This window comes from Halichoerus grypus, chromosome 7, assembly GCF_964656455.1.
Source record: "Halichoerus grypus chromosome 7, mHalGry1.hap1.1, whole genome shotgun sequence".
Classification (NCBI taxonomy): Eukaryota; Metazoa; Chordata; class Mammalia; order Carnivora; family Phocidae; genus Halichoerus; species Halichoerus grypus.
The window spans coordinates 57,156,404-57,173,669 of NC_135718.1; the positions used below are offsets into that span (position 1 = coordinate 57,156,404).

General features: G+C 37.0%; 1 protein-coding gene across 2 annotated transcripts in view; it reads left to right on the forward strand.

Annotated features, from left to right (window-relative positions):
- CTNNA3 (catenin alpha 3) overlaps positions 1 to 17,266 on the forward strand; it is a 1,800,030-nt gene that overhangs the window by 51,616 nt on the left and 1,731,148 nt on the right. The window contains exon 1 of one of the 2 annotated variants that reach the window (XM_078077660.1): positions 14,470 to 14,547. The exons of the other annotated variant lie outside the window; for it this stretch is intronic. The gene's annotated coding sequence lies outside the window, so the exon portion shown is untranslated. Of the gene's footprint in view, positions 1 to 14,469; positions 14,548 to 17,266 lie in introns of those variants that run through there. 2 annotated transcript variants of the gene reach the window in all.

Below are 17,266 nucleotides of genomic sequence, written 5' to 3' on the forward strand. Positions count from 1 at the left end.
GTTCCACATATGAATGAAATCATATGGTATTTGTCTTTTTCTGACTGACCTATTTCACTTAGCATAATACACTCTATTTCCATCCACGTTGTTGCAAATGGTAAGATTTCATTCTTTTTGATGGCTGAGTACTGTTTTATATATCTATATCTATATCTATTTATCTATCTATATATATAAATCATTTGATGGACACTTGGGCTCTTTCCATAGTTTGGCTATTGTGGACATTGTTGCTATAAACATTGGAGTGCACGTGCCCCTTCGGATCACTGCATTTGTATCTTTGGGGTAAATACCCAGTAGTGCAATTGCTGGGGTAGGGTAGTTCTATTTTTAACTTTTTGAGGAACCTCCATACTGTTTTCTAGAGTGGCTGCACCAGTTTGGAAATTCTCACTTTAAAATTTAAGTATTACCTTTAATTGGAAATATCAAAGGGTAAGAGTATGCAAAATTTAAAATTTGATAGCTATTGTCCTATTTCTCTTCAAAAAATTCATATCAGTTTATATCCCCACTAGCTGTATGCTGAGAGCTTATCTCCCCAACTCTAACACTGATGATACTCCTTCAAAAATTTCACTTTTGACACCCTGATAGGTAAAAATGATATATCTTGTTCTTTAGATTTGCATTTAGTTATGAGTAAGGTTGAACAATATTTAAGTAATTATTTAGCCCATTGTATTTCTTTTTACATAAATTGCCTTTTTGCATTCTTTGTACATTTTTTCTTTTTATCTTTCCAAATTAGCTTTTTGTCTTTTTAATATGTTGTATTTCCCCCCAATTTGTTGTTTAGTTTTTGACTTTTATGTTTTATTTTTAAATAATGCAGAAAATAAAATATATTTTTTTTGATGTAGTGTTCCATGATTCATTATTTGCGTATAACACCCAGTGCTCCATGCAGAACGTGCCCTCTTTAATACCCATCACCAGGCTAACCCATCCTCCCACCTCCCTCCCCTTTAGAACCCTCAGTTTGCTTTTCAGAGTCCATCGTCTCTCATGGTTCATACTCAATACTGCAGTCCCCTCCGTTTTCCCCCCCTTCATTCTTCCCCTCCTGCTATCTTCTTCTTCTTTTTTTTTTAACATATAATGTATTGTTTGTTTCAGAGGTACAGATCTGTGATTCAACAGTCTTGCACAATTCACAGTGCTCACCATAGCACATACCCTCCCCAGTGTCTATCACCCAGCTGCCCCATCCCTCCCACCCCTGAAAATAAAATATTTTTGTACTCAAAATTTTAAACCTCTTTCTTTATGACTTCTGGGTTTTGTGTTTCCTTTAAATGACTTTTTGCTTCAACTAGCATGCATAAATGTGTTATAGATAATTTCACTTCCAGAATTTTAGTCTTTGCTACATCTGGAGTTGATTTTGAGCAAAGGAGTGAGGCTGGGAGTCAGTTTTATGTTAATTTTTCATCCACATGTTTATTCATTTGACCCAGTATGATTTATTTAAGAATAACTCTTTTTCCTGCTAATTTAAAATCCCTTCTTTATCATAAGCTAAATTTATAATTATAGTCTGTTTCCCACTCTCTCTTCTGTTGCAGTAATATTTGTATCTAATTTTTATCCAATCCTTACTTTCTTTTTAAAGATTTTATTTATTTGAGAGACAGATAGAGAGAGAGTATGACCAAGGGGGAGGGGCAGAAGGAGAGGGAGAAGCAGGCTCCCCACTGAGCAGAGAGCCAATGCGGGACTGGATCCCACATTCCTGGGACCATGACTTGAGCTAAAGGCAGACACTTAACCGACTGAGCCACCCAGGTGCCCTCCAATCCCTACTTTTTAAATAACTTCATTTCATGACATGTTTTAATACCTGGAAGGATTAATCCTTCTTTTACTCTTTTCTGCCCTGCTAGGATTTTCCTAGATAGGATCACATAATGTTCATTTCTAGATAAATTTTAGTATAACATTTTATCTGGTGGTTGGGACACAGCTGACATTCAGATGGCCTTTTGGGACCCAGATCTCTAGACTAGCTATTTTGGATTTGCCTCTTTGACCAGGTGTGTTCAGGCTGGAACTGTACCGCCATCCAGCTTGCATGCTTAAAAAAAGTGTTTATAAAAATGAACTTTTAAACTGAATAAGTTATATTTGCACATTTATTTTAATTTTAAACAAAGGATGCCTTGGCTGCAGTTCTTTATTGCAACAAACAGTCTACAGAGTTTCATAAATGACATTAGATAGTTCATAGATTCTCCAGGAGACCCAGAGAAACAGCCAAAGACAATGTGGCGGGGAAAACCTCCAACTGTACCTGAGAGACAGTCCTGTGGATGTACTAGCTTCTACCATTCTGGGTTCTTGGGCTGGACACCAGAAGCCCCCCACAGCTTTCCCAGAAGTTATCTGATGCCTGCGACCTTTTAAAATCTCACCCAAGCTGTATTTGGTTTTTGAACTCTAGAGGAGTGAAGCTGGGCCAGAGCTGGAAGGGATGTTAGCAGACTTATGGCATCGGCCACAAAGGGTTGTACAATGAAAATACATCTTCCTCCTGTCCTGACCCCAAAAACTTCTACCAGTTTCTGGAGCAAATTAAAAAAAAAAAGTTAATGTATCATTCTGTATCAGTACACATACATTTATTTCACTCTTTATTATAGCTGCCATTTGGTTGAATTTAACTAATTTACTGCCCCACGCTATACTGGAATATTTTAATGTTGTTTCTGTGTATTGGTTGGGGACTAATATTCCCCAGTAAGGCCATACAAATTGTTAAAATATGAAATACTTTTGTATCCCCTCTCCCCACCACTAGTAACCTTCCTCTACTTGGCCTCTTGCCAGGGACCTTCCTTAGACCCAGCAATTAAAGGACAAGCATTTGGCACAAAAGGGGCCTTCTAAGACTCATATCTAGGCTAAGTTCTGGTTGGAGCCTGCAATGCGGTGGTTAAATATTTTTAGTATCTTCCCACTGCTAGGCAAATGACATCCAATTGGATTTTGTGTATTTCCTAAGGCTTTTCCTGACCCTCTGGTCCCAGTTAAAGTCATACCAATGAAAGAATATATGACAGTTTATTTAACTAGTCCCTAATTGAGGCACATTTAGGTTGTTTCTAGCTTTTTGGTTAACACAAACAATACTGCAGTCCTCGACATGCATCTTCGTATACATGTTCAGATTCCTAAAAGTGGCATTGCTTTGTCTAAAAGTTTGTGCATATAAAATTTTATGCATATTGCCGGAGTGCCTTCAAAAAAGATTTTACGAATATATGCTCAGACCAACAATGTATGAGACAGCTTTTATTTATCTTGTGAAAGAAGACTTCATAAGAGATTTAAAAAATGTTTCAATGAAGCTAATTTACCCTCTTTAGCGATGATATAAAAAAAAAGAGAAGAAAATTAAACCATGTTAGTATGAGTGGCTCTTAATGAAACTATACCAAGATATCATTAGACCATTGTTCTCTTCTAATTAATAAAATTTTGATACTGTGTTAAAATTTGTTGAGGACCAACATCAAATTTACTGGTTTTAAATTTTTAGAGCCTACCTTTCTTTCTTTTTTTTTATTTTTATTTTTTTTAAGATTTATGTATTTATTTGACAGAGAGAGACACAGCGAGAGAGGGAACACAAGCAGGGAGAGTGGGAGAGGGAGAAGCAGGCTTCCCGCTGAGCAGGGAGCCCGATGCCAGGCTCGATCCTAGGACCCTGGGATCATGACCTGAGCCAAAGGCAGGCGCTTAACGACTGAGCCACCCTGGCGCCCCTCTTTTTTTTTTTTTAAATTTTAGTTTATTATGTTATGTTAGTCACCATACATTACATCGTTAGTTTTTGATGTAGTGATCCATGATTCATTGTTTGCGTATAACACCCAGTGCTCCATTCAATACGTGCCCTCCTTAATACCCATCACTGGGCTAACCCATCCCTCCCCACCCCCCTCCTCTCTAAAACCCTCAGTTTGTTTCTCAGAGTTCATAGTCTCTCATGGTTCGTCTCCCCCTCCGATATCCCCCCCTTCATTTTTCCCTTCCTACTTTTTTTTTTTTTAACATTAATGTATTATTTGTTTCAGAGGTACAGGTCTGTGATTCAACAGTCTTACACAATTCACAGCACTCACCATAGCACATACCCTCCCCCAATGTCCATCACCCAGCCACCCCATCCCTCCCACCCCCCACCACTCCAACCCTCAGTTTGTTTCCTGAGATTAAGAATTCCTTATATCAGTGAGATCATATGGTACTTGTCTTTCTCTGATTGACTTATTTTGCTAAGCATAATACCCTCTAGTTCCATCCATGTCGTTGCAAATGGCAAGATTTTGTTTGTTTGTTTTTTTTGATGGCTGCATAATATTCCATTATATATATATATATATATATATATATATATATATATATATATACCACATCATTTTTATCCATTCATCTATCGATGGACATCTTGGCTCTTTCCATAGTTTGGCTCTTGTGGACATTGCTGCTATAAACATTGGGGTGCACGTACCCCTTCGGATCACTACATTTGTATTTTTGGGGTAAATACCCAGTAGTGCAATTGCTGCGTCATAGGATATAGAGCCTACATTTCTGATATATGGGACAGCATCTGTCAGTTCTCAATGCTATGTTTACTCAAAGATGCAAACAATAATTCTGTGATGATACATGCAAATTTTTCACTGCTCTGTAATATAGTGGTTCTCAACCCAGAGTACTTTTGCTCCCCAGGGGACATTTGGCAAAGTCTGGAGACATTTTTGGTTATCACAACCGGGAGGCTGGTGCTGTTGGTGTTTAATGGGTAGAGGCCAGGGATGCTGCTAAATATCCTACAACCCACAGGACAGCCCCCTACAACAAAGAATTATCCAGCCCAAAATGTCAGTAGTGTGAGAATGAGAAACCCTGTTCAATAGACTACACCTGAAAATGGACATTGATCTAAACAGTTAAACATTCCTTCATTATCTTTTGTTTATTAATTTATTCTCAAGACTGTTGGCACAATCTTTCTGTTGTAAAGAGCATTTTCCTTGGTAGACAGGTTGAAAGCAAATGCAAAATATTTTAAGTTTCCTTCCTCTTTGTTATTTGTCAAGATCATGAACTCTGTCTGGGAGTGGAGGGCCAGAGGTTGTACCTTTCTGTCCTTCTTTCTCAAATACAACCTAAAGTTTTTGTATTGTTTTGAGTGTTTTTCACAAGTCTTTGCTCATCCTACGTTTAGTCCACTTTTTTAATAAGCCAGTACTATACTGATTTGTTCATTCTTACCTTTCCCTTCTTCCTTCATTTCTTCTATGTCCTTTAAAAATCTCAGCTCTTTAGAAAGCTCCTTGTATACCACACTGAGTTATATTTGCGTATGTACTTTCCCATATTTTCCTCATGTGATTGCAGTAGTGGTTTTTATTTTTTGACCTATCTTTCATTTTAGGATCTCTGGCTCTGGAACATGCTTATATTTTCTCTGAACTGCTAAACAATCTAAGTACTTGTCTTACTTTGCCTTGTGTTTTCTCCCTTGACTGTAATGAACTCTAAGGTGATCTGTTCAGTTTTCCCTAAGGTTCTTGTCACTTCCACTTCACTAACTTATTTCTCTTTGTTGGTAAGAATTAAGTCCAGGGCAGTCGTTCTATTCCTTGCTTCTTTTGCTCTTTGATGAAGTTGCTGATAGAGAGGCAGCTGATAAAGGAGAGGAGTGATTTCTTCAATTGTGATTTTTAAGTTAATTTGTCTTTTTGGTTTTGCTGATTTTTAAAAATTTTAAATCTTTTCTGGGTTTCTTTTGATTTTGACCTCTCACTTCAATTTTCTTTTCGTTTTACTTGGTCTCCCCATCACTTCTGTCCTAGAATTTATGTGTTGGGTATTTCACTGAGAACACAGTGTAGATGTATTCTAAATTTTATTTTGAGAATAATTTCCCTTTGTATCTTTAAGACATTGTCTTACATTATATAGTCTAATTTTGGATTTTTTCTGTCTGCTTGTTTTTGAAATATGAGATTTTTTGGTGTTTGTCATAAGTGAGATATTTATATCCTCTGAGCTTCATCACTATCAACTTTGAATTACAGAATTTCTCTCTTAAATTTTAAATCTCTTCTCTCTTAAATCTCAGTACATTTCTGGGTTACAGGAGGTATATATCCATTGGGGCAACTATTCTCTCTCTCTTTTTTTTTTTTTTAAAGATTTTATTTATTTATTTGACAGAGAGAGACACAGCGAGAGAGGGAACACAAGCAAGGGGAGTGGGAGAGGGAGAAGCAGGCTTCCCGCTGAGCAGGGAGCCCAATGTGGGGCTCGATCCCAGGACGCTGGGATCACGACCTGAGCCGAAGGCAGACGCCTAATGACTGAGCCACCCAGGTGCCCCTCCCCTGGGGCAACTATTCTCTTATTCCTATTATTTGATCCTCTACTTGGAGGTGAGATTTGTAGAGTCTGGGGGCCTTCAGAGAGGAAAAGAATGAAGACCTGGACTTCCTTCTTTTACAGTGTGTTTATTACTAGAAACTTTTTAATGCATTGAACTGGTCCTGGATAAGAAAGGATGTAGTAAGAAAGAACATCAAAGACCTTAAACTAGAATCCTTTTTGTGGCCTGCATTACCTGGTAGGAGAGGCTGTTTTGGCTTGTGAGTGATTGGAGGCAGAAGGAGGCAGTTTGGTAAACTGAAGCTGTAAGCGTGGATGTCATGCCATACCTCTGCGGGAGCAAGCTCGTTCTTTCTTGAAGAATCACTGTGGCCAATGTCAGTAACTGTAGCAGCAAAGGCAAGAGTGCAGCAGGCAAAAAGGTCACACTGGACTTCAGGGGATCAGTTTTCATCAGTCAGCTGTGTGCTGGGAGCAGAACACTAGCAGCCTTCAACAGGGCCCACTTGTATTCTAATCATACTCTCTAGTTTTCTGTCTCTGAGGTATGGGGGTCAAGAGGCCCCTGGAGTTCTTGAACAATTTGAGGGATAAGAGAGATACTGGACTCCCTGTCAGTCTGGCAATTGGGAAGTAGTTTTAGTTTGTATTTTTCCACTTGCCCTTCTTGTATTTTCATTGTTGCCATGGGAAGAACATGCTCCTGGTAGTCTACTTGTCCAAGAAGGATGGGAAACATGTACAACAGATTTGGATTCCAAAACTGCATCTTGGAGTAAGCCCAGCCAGGCCCATCTTGGATTAGCCAAGCTAACCACCAGCCAACCTAAAAATGCACAAGAGAGAATAAATGTTGTTTTGTGCCACTGAGATTTAGGGTGTTTTGTTATGTAGTAGTATTATGGGAATAGGAACTCATAGACCATTAAACAAAAATGATTTAGTATAAGATTTTATAAAGAATTATTTTTTTTAAGATTTTATTTATTTGAGAGAGAGAGTAAGTGAGAGAGGGCACGAGCAGGCAGAGGGAGAGGGAGAAGCAGACTCCCCACTGAGCAGGGAGCCCGATACAGGACTCAATCCCAGGACCCTGGGATCACGACCTGAGCCAAAGGCAGACGCTTAACTGACTGAGCCACCCAGGCACCCCAGATTTTATAAAGAATTCTTAAAACATTAATAAGGAAAAGAACAATAGAGAAATGGGTCAATGATAAGGGGAAAAGTAATTAACAGAAGAGAATATTGGAATGACCAATAGATAAATGAAAAGATATTTAGCTTGTTTCACTAGTTACTGGGTAAATACAGATTAAAATAATGATGGGATACCTTATCATACCTATTATATTGGTAAAAATGAATGTATGGTAATAACCTAGTATCTGTAAAGATGTGAAACAAATGGAACTTTCATATACAGATGGTAGAATGTTCATGGATACAAAGAGAGACATATTAAGCAGGGAGAGTATATTTTCAAGGACTGTTACTGACAAAATATTATATATAGAATATGTAGAGAATTCTTAGAAATCAGTGAGAAAAAAAAGGCAGCCTAGGAGAAAAATGGGTAAAAAGTACAGGTAAGCAATTCACAGAAGGGATACGTGAATGGCTGTCCAGTCAACCCAAAACAGATCACCAATGACATTGGTAATCAAAAATGCAATTAAGTTAAAACAATAATGAGGTCCACTTTGTACTTCCTGTGTTGGCAGAAGTTGAAATGTCATGCAATATCTTGGGCACTGGAGGAGATAGGAACATGTGAACTCACATGTTCTTCTGGTCGTGGTATTTTGGAGACCAGTTTGGTAATATTTGTTGAAATTGACTGCTCAAATACATTCTGACCCAGAAATTCTACTTCCGGATTGTATTAGTTTGCTAGGGCTGCCATTACAAAGTATCAAAGACTGGGTGGCTTAAACAATAGAAATTTATTTTCTCATAGTCTAAAGGCTAGAAGTCCAAGATCAAGGTGTTGGCAAGTTTGGTTTCTCCTGAGGCCTCTCTTCTTGGCTTATAGATGGCTATTTCTTGCTATATCCTCAACGGGATTACCCCCCTTTGGGTGTCTGTGTCCTAGGACACCAGTCATATTGGATTAGGGCCCACCCTAGTGGCCTCATTTTAACTTAATCACATCTTCAAAGGCCCTATTTCTATATACAGTTATATTCTAAAGAATAGGGAGTTAGAATTACAGACATGAATTGTGGGGAGGATGCAATTTAGCCCATAACAGAGTGTATACATTAGAGGGACTCTTGCATGTGTATACAAAGAAGCATGTATGAAAATGTTTATTCTAGCATTGTTTCCTATAGCAAAGAGTTGGATACTACCTAAATGTTCTTGAATAGGGATATGGACAGATAAAATACATTATAAATGCATCTGATAGAATGCTATAAATGGAAAGTAAACTAAATGAATTATATTGATTGGGAACTAATTTTTCTCAAATAACAAGAAATCTGTAGGTAAGAAGTTCAGAGCTGATGACATCAAGGACCTGAGCTCTTTCTATACTTTTGCTCTGTCATCTTTCCTCTTCAGCTTTGCAGTAACACTGCTTTATGTCCAGGCATCATACCAGAGGTAGGAGAAGGAGAGGCCAAGGATCATAGCAACATTATCTGATTCCCTTTTTATAGGGAAAGAAAAAGCTTCGCCAGAAGACATCTCAGCAGACATCTGCTGTCACTTCATTGGCCACAATTCTGTCACATGTCATTCTGAGTTGCAGAGAAGTCTGGGAAATCTAATGTCCTGCTTCCATTGCTGTGAAAGGCTAGGGAGAGTTGGATTATGTGTTGCCTGAGCTAACCTGTGGTATTTACCATATATATATATATCTATATATGTATTTTTTTACACATATATATATATAGTTCAACATGATAAACCATGAAAACATAATGTTGGGGCAGGAGGAGACAGAGAGAGAGAGACAGAAACAGAAAAACAAAGGGGGGGGACAGAAATAGAGAAAGAGACAGAAACAGAGAGATACAGAAACAGAAAAGTAGAAAGAGAGAGGAAGTACAATACTGTTTGTGTAAATTTGAAAAGTATATATCATTATAAAGATGTACATCAAAAGAGTTATGGAAAGTTCATCAAAAGGGCATCCATTAACTATTACGCAGTGGATGCTCATAGGAAGGGAGGAGTGGAATGGAACTGAAGCAAGGGATATAGACTATGACAATAAAAAATAAAATAAAACAGGCTTTTCACAGACTGGTTCCATCAGTTGAACTTTATCTAAGGATCATGGTTGATTGTGTCAATCTAATTCTGTTCTTTCAAGATCCAGGACAGAAAAGGCTGGGATGGTTTGGGGCATGTGTGTGTGAGTTACTCAGTCTGTTGGGCATGGTTATTATTTAGAATTGAAGAAATGTGAATCACTATGTTTATGACTGAATTTGATTATTTTACCTTACCTGTGGTGAGCTTTATTCTATTCAGTACAATTGGAGGCCAGATAGCAATGATATTATAGTTTAAGTTTAGTGAGTATAGCAGGTATTCTTTGGACAATTTAGGGATATTATGAGTTTTGCAAAATTGATTTTCTTTGTCTTTGTACATATATTTTTTTTGCTCTATAATGCAAGATTAGTAGACTTGACTTTTAGAGTACCCCATGGGGGACATGAGTAATATAAACATGGCCTCTTGGTAGTGAAATCCATCATTCTCTAGTTTTCTGTTATTATCTTTGGAAGCAGAGTGGGAGAAAGGATTTCCTTCCCCTCGCTCTAATGCAGCCTCGGCGAGTGACTGGCTGTCTGCTCTGGAATGAAGCCTGTTGGCATGATTCCGTAAGTCTTATGTGGGAACAAGACACTAGAGGTTTCTATTTTTTACTTACTGCCATTCTTTTGCTTTTAGTTCAGTATTCTGTCCTTTCACCATCCCGTATCTAATCCTCTAATAAACATAGATCAGTTATTAATTGTGTTAGTGTATCTTTTTTTTTTTAAAGATTTTATTTATTTGACAGAGAGAGACACAGCGAGAGAGGGAACACAAGCAAGGGGAGTGGGAGAGGGAGAAGCAGGCTTCCAGCAGAGCAGGACTCAATCCCAGGACCCTGGGATCATGACCTGAGCCGAAGGCAGACGCTTAATGACTGAGCCACCCAGGCGCCCCTGTGTTAGTGTATCTTTCATTTTCTCTATTAAGCATTTGTTAAAACTTTGGAAGCAAATCTTAAGCTATTTCATTTTATAATATGTTTCCTTATTACCTAATTATAAATTATTATCATGGATATCTACAAGGGAAGATTACTTCCCTTGGTGAAATGGATTCAATTGCTAAATAAAAATGTGTGGACTTAATGACTCTTCATCCATTTTTAAATCAGATAGGCAATTTGTTTGCTACCTCTCAGCAGCCTTCTAAAATTCAGTGGCATTTTTGCCTTGGAAAAGTAGAATTCCACAAAGAGAAAAGTATCTTTCCACATAATAACAGTGACTAATTGGTGAATTATTTAGCACTGTACGTAGCACTCCATTAAATTATATGGGTAATTTTTATAAGCAATTCTTTTTCATAGCTACTTTCTAGGTCTCATTTCACAACATGGGAAAAACAGGTAAAAGGGATCAACATAGACATGGTCAAGCAGAGTGAAGTAGAGCTTGAATTTGAACACAGTTTTCTTGTGTTTCTGTCTGTTCTTTCATTTCTCTCCTTCTCTTCCTATTCCTAGTGGGTACTTGTTTTGCAAAGTACTATCCTTGGCTGCTTTATCTTCCTCTGCTCTGAACCTTGGAAGAGCTCATGTAGTCTCATGGTTTAGAGCGTAACATGGATGCATAGTTACCCTATCTCTATTTCTAGGCTTGATTTTTCTCCTGAGCCTCAGGATTCTGCGTGTCAGCTGCCCATGGGACATAACCCATTTGCACATGCCTCTCAGACCTCAAACTCATCATACCTAATGTATGTCAGAGTCAGAGCTTGCTCATTGGTGAGAATATTATTTGTTATGAGCCCACTGCTGTAGTTTAGGGAAATAGTAAGTAGTTTTCAATATAAAATGAAGTATATTAAAAAAAAACCCACAAAAAATAAAATTAAATATAAAAAGTGTATTGAAAATTCAAATAGAACATAAAATGTATGGAGGCATTTTTGTTAAAAGTAAGAAGGATTATTTTAAATAGTGTCTATTCCCCTCACCCCATGCATTGTTGTTTAAAAATTTTTTTTAGCCACAAATAGAATTGAGACTAACAAGGCCTTTAGACGTAGGTTCTTAAGGCACCTGGGGAAACCAAAAATTGCTGAATGAAACATACTTCAGGAGAGCCTGTGTCAGGAACCAAACTCACAGTTGGAAAGTAAAGTGGAATTAAGTAGTTAGATGAAAACAAAAAAGTTATCTGTATATTCTAAAATTGGATGTTTTTAGATTTTTTGGATGGTTGGCAAAAAGGATGAGCAAATTACTTGCAAAATTGACTTTTCAGTTTTCTTATGGAGGCATATCTTATAAGTTAATTTGAGAAATAATTCTAAGTATCTCTTTTATATTATAGGGGATGTATCAGTTCAGAAAATTAAAGATACAAAATTTCCTGAAAGAATCTGTAGCAATTGAAGAGATGTTATACTTTATTTCCAAGTGTAAAAGATGATTTTTACATGGCTACCATTAGTTATTATATGAGGAAAGAAACTGCCACATCCAGTTATTAAAAATAATTTTATAGAGTGAGGAACTCAACACTTGCTTTAAGTATCAGAAATGTAATTTTCTTTTAAAGGACAAGAAGCTATAATTTCCTATTTTGAATCACAATTGAGGAAGAGAATGATTATTTCTTTTCTCTTTGGAAAATTTAATACTTGAGCATAAAGGATGTGTCATTAGTGGTAAGTCTGGGAGTGTGAAAAGAGAGATCACTCTTTGGGCCTTTAGATCTGTTTTATTTTTGCCAAGTTAACTTAGTAAACTTAATGTTTGTGATAATAGCTTCAGAGAAGCATAGGAAATTTTTATCTTCAGTCAAGATAAATTTGTGGTAGTTAATAATTTTGGCTATTTAGATGGTAAAATCTTTATTTTCAGAGTAAATCAGGCAAATCAATGTTCATGCTTTTCCAAATTGAAGTTGTAAAATAAGGAATTTGTAGCTTGTATGAGGACTTTGTTAGTCATAACACTGTATGCTCAAGAGAAATATAATAATGCTGTGAAAACGGGAACCCTACCTTCTAAAATTAGCCTGTACCTCCTAATATATAATGGACAAATAGCAAATAGCAAGCAAAGCATTTAGAAAATATTAAACAGTTTACAAATGTATATGTAATTTTGAAGAGAAATTATTTTGTATTGTAGTTTTATTTTCTTTGGCATTTGTTTTGGATTTTCTAATGGGACTTGGAATCTTTATGCAGGGTTTTTGTTTCTTTGTTTGCTTTTTTCCCCCCAGAAAAATCTAGGATTGTGGAAAGTCACTGATCATTGAACCAAATTCTGTTACTTCTTAGCCTTTCTTTCACTACCATGAGGATGCATCTGATTGAGCTGATAGAGGAAGAAATAATGGTAGACTTTGTCACAGATAAGTATTAAACATTAATATGGGCTATATGAAAGTCAAATTTATATGGGCAAAATAAAATGGGACGTTTCTAAACACATTTAATAAGGAAGGTTGAGATGGTGTGTCCCAGTTTATAGTTCAAGTATAAAAATAAATGTCATTGGATGTGATACATTGGGCTTTCAGAATCAAATGATACCCTCTGCTGGCTAAATTAGGGATTGCGTTTAAAAATGAGTAGCTGCTTCTTCTTTTTTTTTTAAATAGGGCTGATTGCTATAAAAAAGGATTGAGCAGTGAAGAATATTGTGAAATAATATAGGAAAAATTATATATGTGAGGACTGAAGCCAGTGTATCACTTAAATATTTTCTGAAGTGAAACTAATATGGAAATATCAATAATTGAAATTTCCTAATCTTTTGATATACTTCTTAAAAAAGATTTTATTTGAGAGAGAGAAAAAGAGAGAGAGAGAGAGAACGAGCAGGGGGAGGGGCAGAAGGAGAAGGAGGGAGAAGCAGACTCCTCCCTGGGCAGGGAGCCTGAAACAGGGCTCATCCCAGGACCCTGGGATGATGACCTGAGCAGAAGGCAGAGGCTTAATTGACTGAGCCACCGACTCAGCCACCCAGGCACTCCTTTTGATCTATTTTTTAACCATAGAAGTAGGCCTTAGGGAAGGAAAAAAGCAGGGGGCAAACTACATGGCTCTCCTACCCCTATTTCTGGTAGCAACTATGATATTTAATTTACTTTCATCAGTTAAATTACTTTTGTAAGAGCGATTGGCATTTAAATATCTAGAGGTGAGATAAGAACTACTTTTCTCCGGGTACCCTGACTTAATTTCTGTTTAAAATAATTGGAATATTCTTAAGTAATTTAGAAGTTTGATAAGTTCAGGGAGGTCTCATATAGCATGCCTGTTTCACGTTTTTCTTTCAATGTTTTAAATTCTTTTTTTTTTTTTAATTTAATTTATTTATTTATTTGACAGAGACAGAGATAGCGAGAGCAGGAACACAAGCAGGGGGAGTGGGAGAGGGAGAAACAGGCTTCCTGCCGGGCAGGGAGCCCGATGCGGGACTCGATCCCAGGACCCTGGGATCATGACCTGAGCCGGAGGCAGACGCTTAACGACTGAGCCACCCAGGCGCCCCTCAATGTTTTAAATTCTTAAAGCTACTTTGGAATTTACAATGTTTGGGGAATATAAGGCACACAGAAGTTATGTTTAAAAGCTTATACTGGACAATATATCATTATTTCATTGCAAATTTGAAAAATATAATTTTAAGTCTGATTCTGCTGTTTGATGTCACTCTTCATAGGCATATTGCTTTAAGAGCACCCATCCCCCCTTTCTGCTTGAGCCGCTGTGTCCTGTCAGTCATCCTGAAATACACTAGGGTGCTTGTCAGGCTGTTTGCTTACAGATGCATCATAAGCCAAATTGTGGGCCGTAATAGTGGCACTGAATTTCTAAGTACAAGAAATTGCTTAGACAATTGACTTAGTATCTGTATATGGGCAATACTCTGTCCTGCAGTAGGTGAGTGAAGTGTCAAACTTTTTAAGATCAAATTTTGCTGTGTAAGGCAAATCCTATAATTATAGATTATCTGTTGCTTCGTTAGATAACTTTGGGGGAAATAAATAAAAGGACATTATTTCTATAAAATGGGATGAATAGAAGCTACTATGCTGTGCATTTATTACTTTTATAACTAATTTTTCTTTTAAGGACGCTAAACTCTAAACGACTTTATGAAAGCTCCAATTTTATAAATGTCTACTTTTTCGACAGATTAGCCGGCATTTCAGATCTAGATAAAAATGTGATTCTCTTACACATTTTTTTCTTTCACAACAACTCAGGCAGGCTCAATTGAGCAGAGGCTCAATTCTGCTATTTGGAGTGTTTATTAGTGATTTTTAAAATAGCGCTAAAACAAATGCTCATGTGCCAATGCCCAAGCTATAGTAGTGTTACATCAGAGCATTTAAAAATTCCTGTTGTGTAACTGAGCCATTACTATTTGAGGAACCATATATGCAAGGAACTGGAAACTTTACATTCTTCACACATTAAAGCTGTGTAGCAAGCAGTGTCTTTATTTGTGCAAACAATTTAATTTCTGTCATGGGCCTCTAAACTTAAATTGTGCATAGATGCTTTTCCTTTATTTTTTTTTATGCAGCCTTAAATATCTTCAAACAAAGCATTGATAAAAGCAAAAAAGAAGGAACTTGGATTTCAGTAGTTCCGTGTTCAATACAGTAGAGAATTAGTTAAGAGGCAGGAAGGAGTTAAAGTTTTAAGGCTTTGTCTGATGTAAACAAGAAGAGATTGCTTTTGCAGATACATGGAATGATTATTTATTTATTCCTTCTTCTAGAAAGGATTTAAGGTGACTTACAAGGATATAGGAAACTCAAGATAGTACAAATTAAAAGTGGAGTGAAAGAAGAAAGGAAAACAAGCATGAGAATATAAAACAGGAATGAGGCAAAAAAGTGCAGCAGTTTTGACTATGGTTTTATGACACTAGTGTATTACAGATGGATGGGAGAGAAAATTCAAGGGTTACAGAAATCTTTCGCGGATATTTCATGCAAACCAGCTGTCTTCCTTACTGCAGGTGGCAGTTCAGAGTGAGGAGAGTATGTTGGACAGTGGATATTAAATACAATTTAAATGTCACTTGTGTTTTGGTGGGAAAAAAGTGGAGAACTGCTGCCCTTTTAACCCCCACACTGATTTATGTGGGCTTGAATGGCTCCAAGTTTTCTAGGAGCAGAAAAAGATTCCGTCTATCACTCAATTCAGAAGAAAGATTTAAGAGGTTTAGTTTTTTAGAAACAACAAGAATTTATCTAAATAAGGTAAAATATTTGCATATTAAAACAGACATGATCAAGCCAATGTTTAAAGTAAAATATACTTGGCAATTTTGTGTGAATCTATGAATCTTGTCCTAGTATTTTTTTTTAATAGATTGTTTTAAATGAGATTAGCTACTTTCATTCCTTTCAACTCTTTCATTTTAGTGATAAATTTAGCTTGAATTTCAACTTATGTTAGGTCAAAATTAACTGGATCAATCTAACTGGGAAATAAGTTGTCGATTAGGAGGAGGGAGTTCAGAGACAGGACTTTTTAATGTTCTTTGATCTTTAAATACTCAAAATACAATACTGTGTTGGAGACTCTGGGCTCCGTACTGCACACCATACTAAACCCAGCTTGTGTAAGTGAATAAGCTTGCAAACTCATTGCTTTCGCCCAGGAGTATTGAAAAAGAACAGAAGTGTCGCAGTTAAAATTTTGCTAAGTATCTTTACTGATATCTTCAGAAATCAAATTAACATGTTGAGTCACGGACAATCAATGGGCTCCCTTTTTAAAAGTTCTGTTGTTAAAAACAAGATCAATAAGAAATGGTATTTTTTTTAAAGGGCAGTGAAAAAACAAAGAGAATACTCAAAGCTTTTGTTTTTATAGTTTTGTACTGTAAACACATATGCAGGTTGAGTTAGAGTTCTTTCAAGAAAAAATTATGGGTCATACACATAACACATCAGGTACGCAGAATGACATTGAGGACAAACTGCACAACAAACAGGCTTGCAAGCTGCAAAGCAGATTTTATTAGGAAGTTAAATAGGGCTGGGATGCCTGGGTGGCTCAGTCGGTTAAGCGTCTGACTCTTGGTTTTGGCTCAGGTCATGATAACAGGGTTATGAGATCGAACCCAGTGTCAGGTTCTGCACTCAGCGTGGAGTCTGCTTGAGATTCTCCCTCCCTCTGCCTCTCCCTCTTGTGTTCTCTCTCTCTCTCTCTCTCTCTCTCTCTCTTAAATAAATAAATAAATAGGGGCACCTGGGTGGCTCAGTCATTAAGTGTCTGCCTTTGATTCAGGTCATGATCCCAGGGTCCTGGGATCGAGCGCCACATCGGGCTCCCTGCTCGGTGGGAAGCCTGCTTCTCCCTCTCCCACTCCCCCTGCTTGTGTTCCAGCTCTCGCTATCTCTCTCTGTCAAATAAATAAAATAATAAAAAAAAAAGAAAAATAAATAAAAAGTGTTTTAAAAACAGGAAGTTAAATAGGATCAAGGCATCAAATAAACTGAATGATGTACGAGAGAGGTCAAGAATGTCCTGTAAGTGTTAATCATACAACTTACTTTGTATGATTCTTTCATTTAGCATAATGCCTTTGAGAGATATTCATGTTGTTGCCTTTATCAGTAGTTTACTTTTTTCTTGC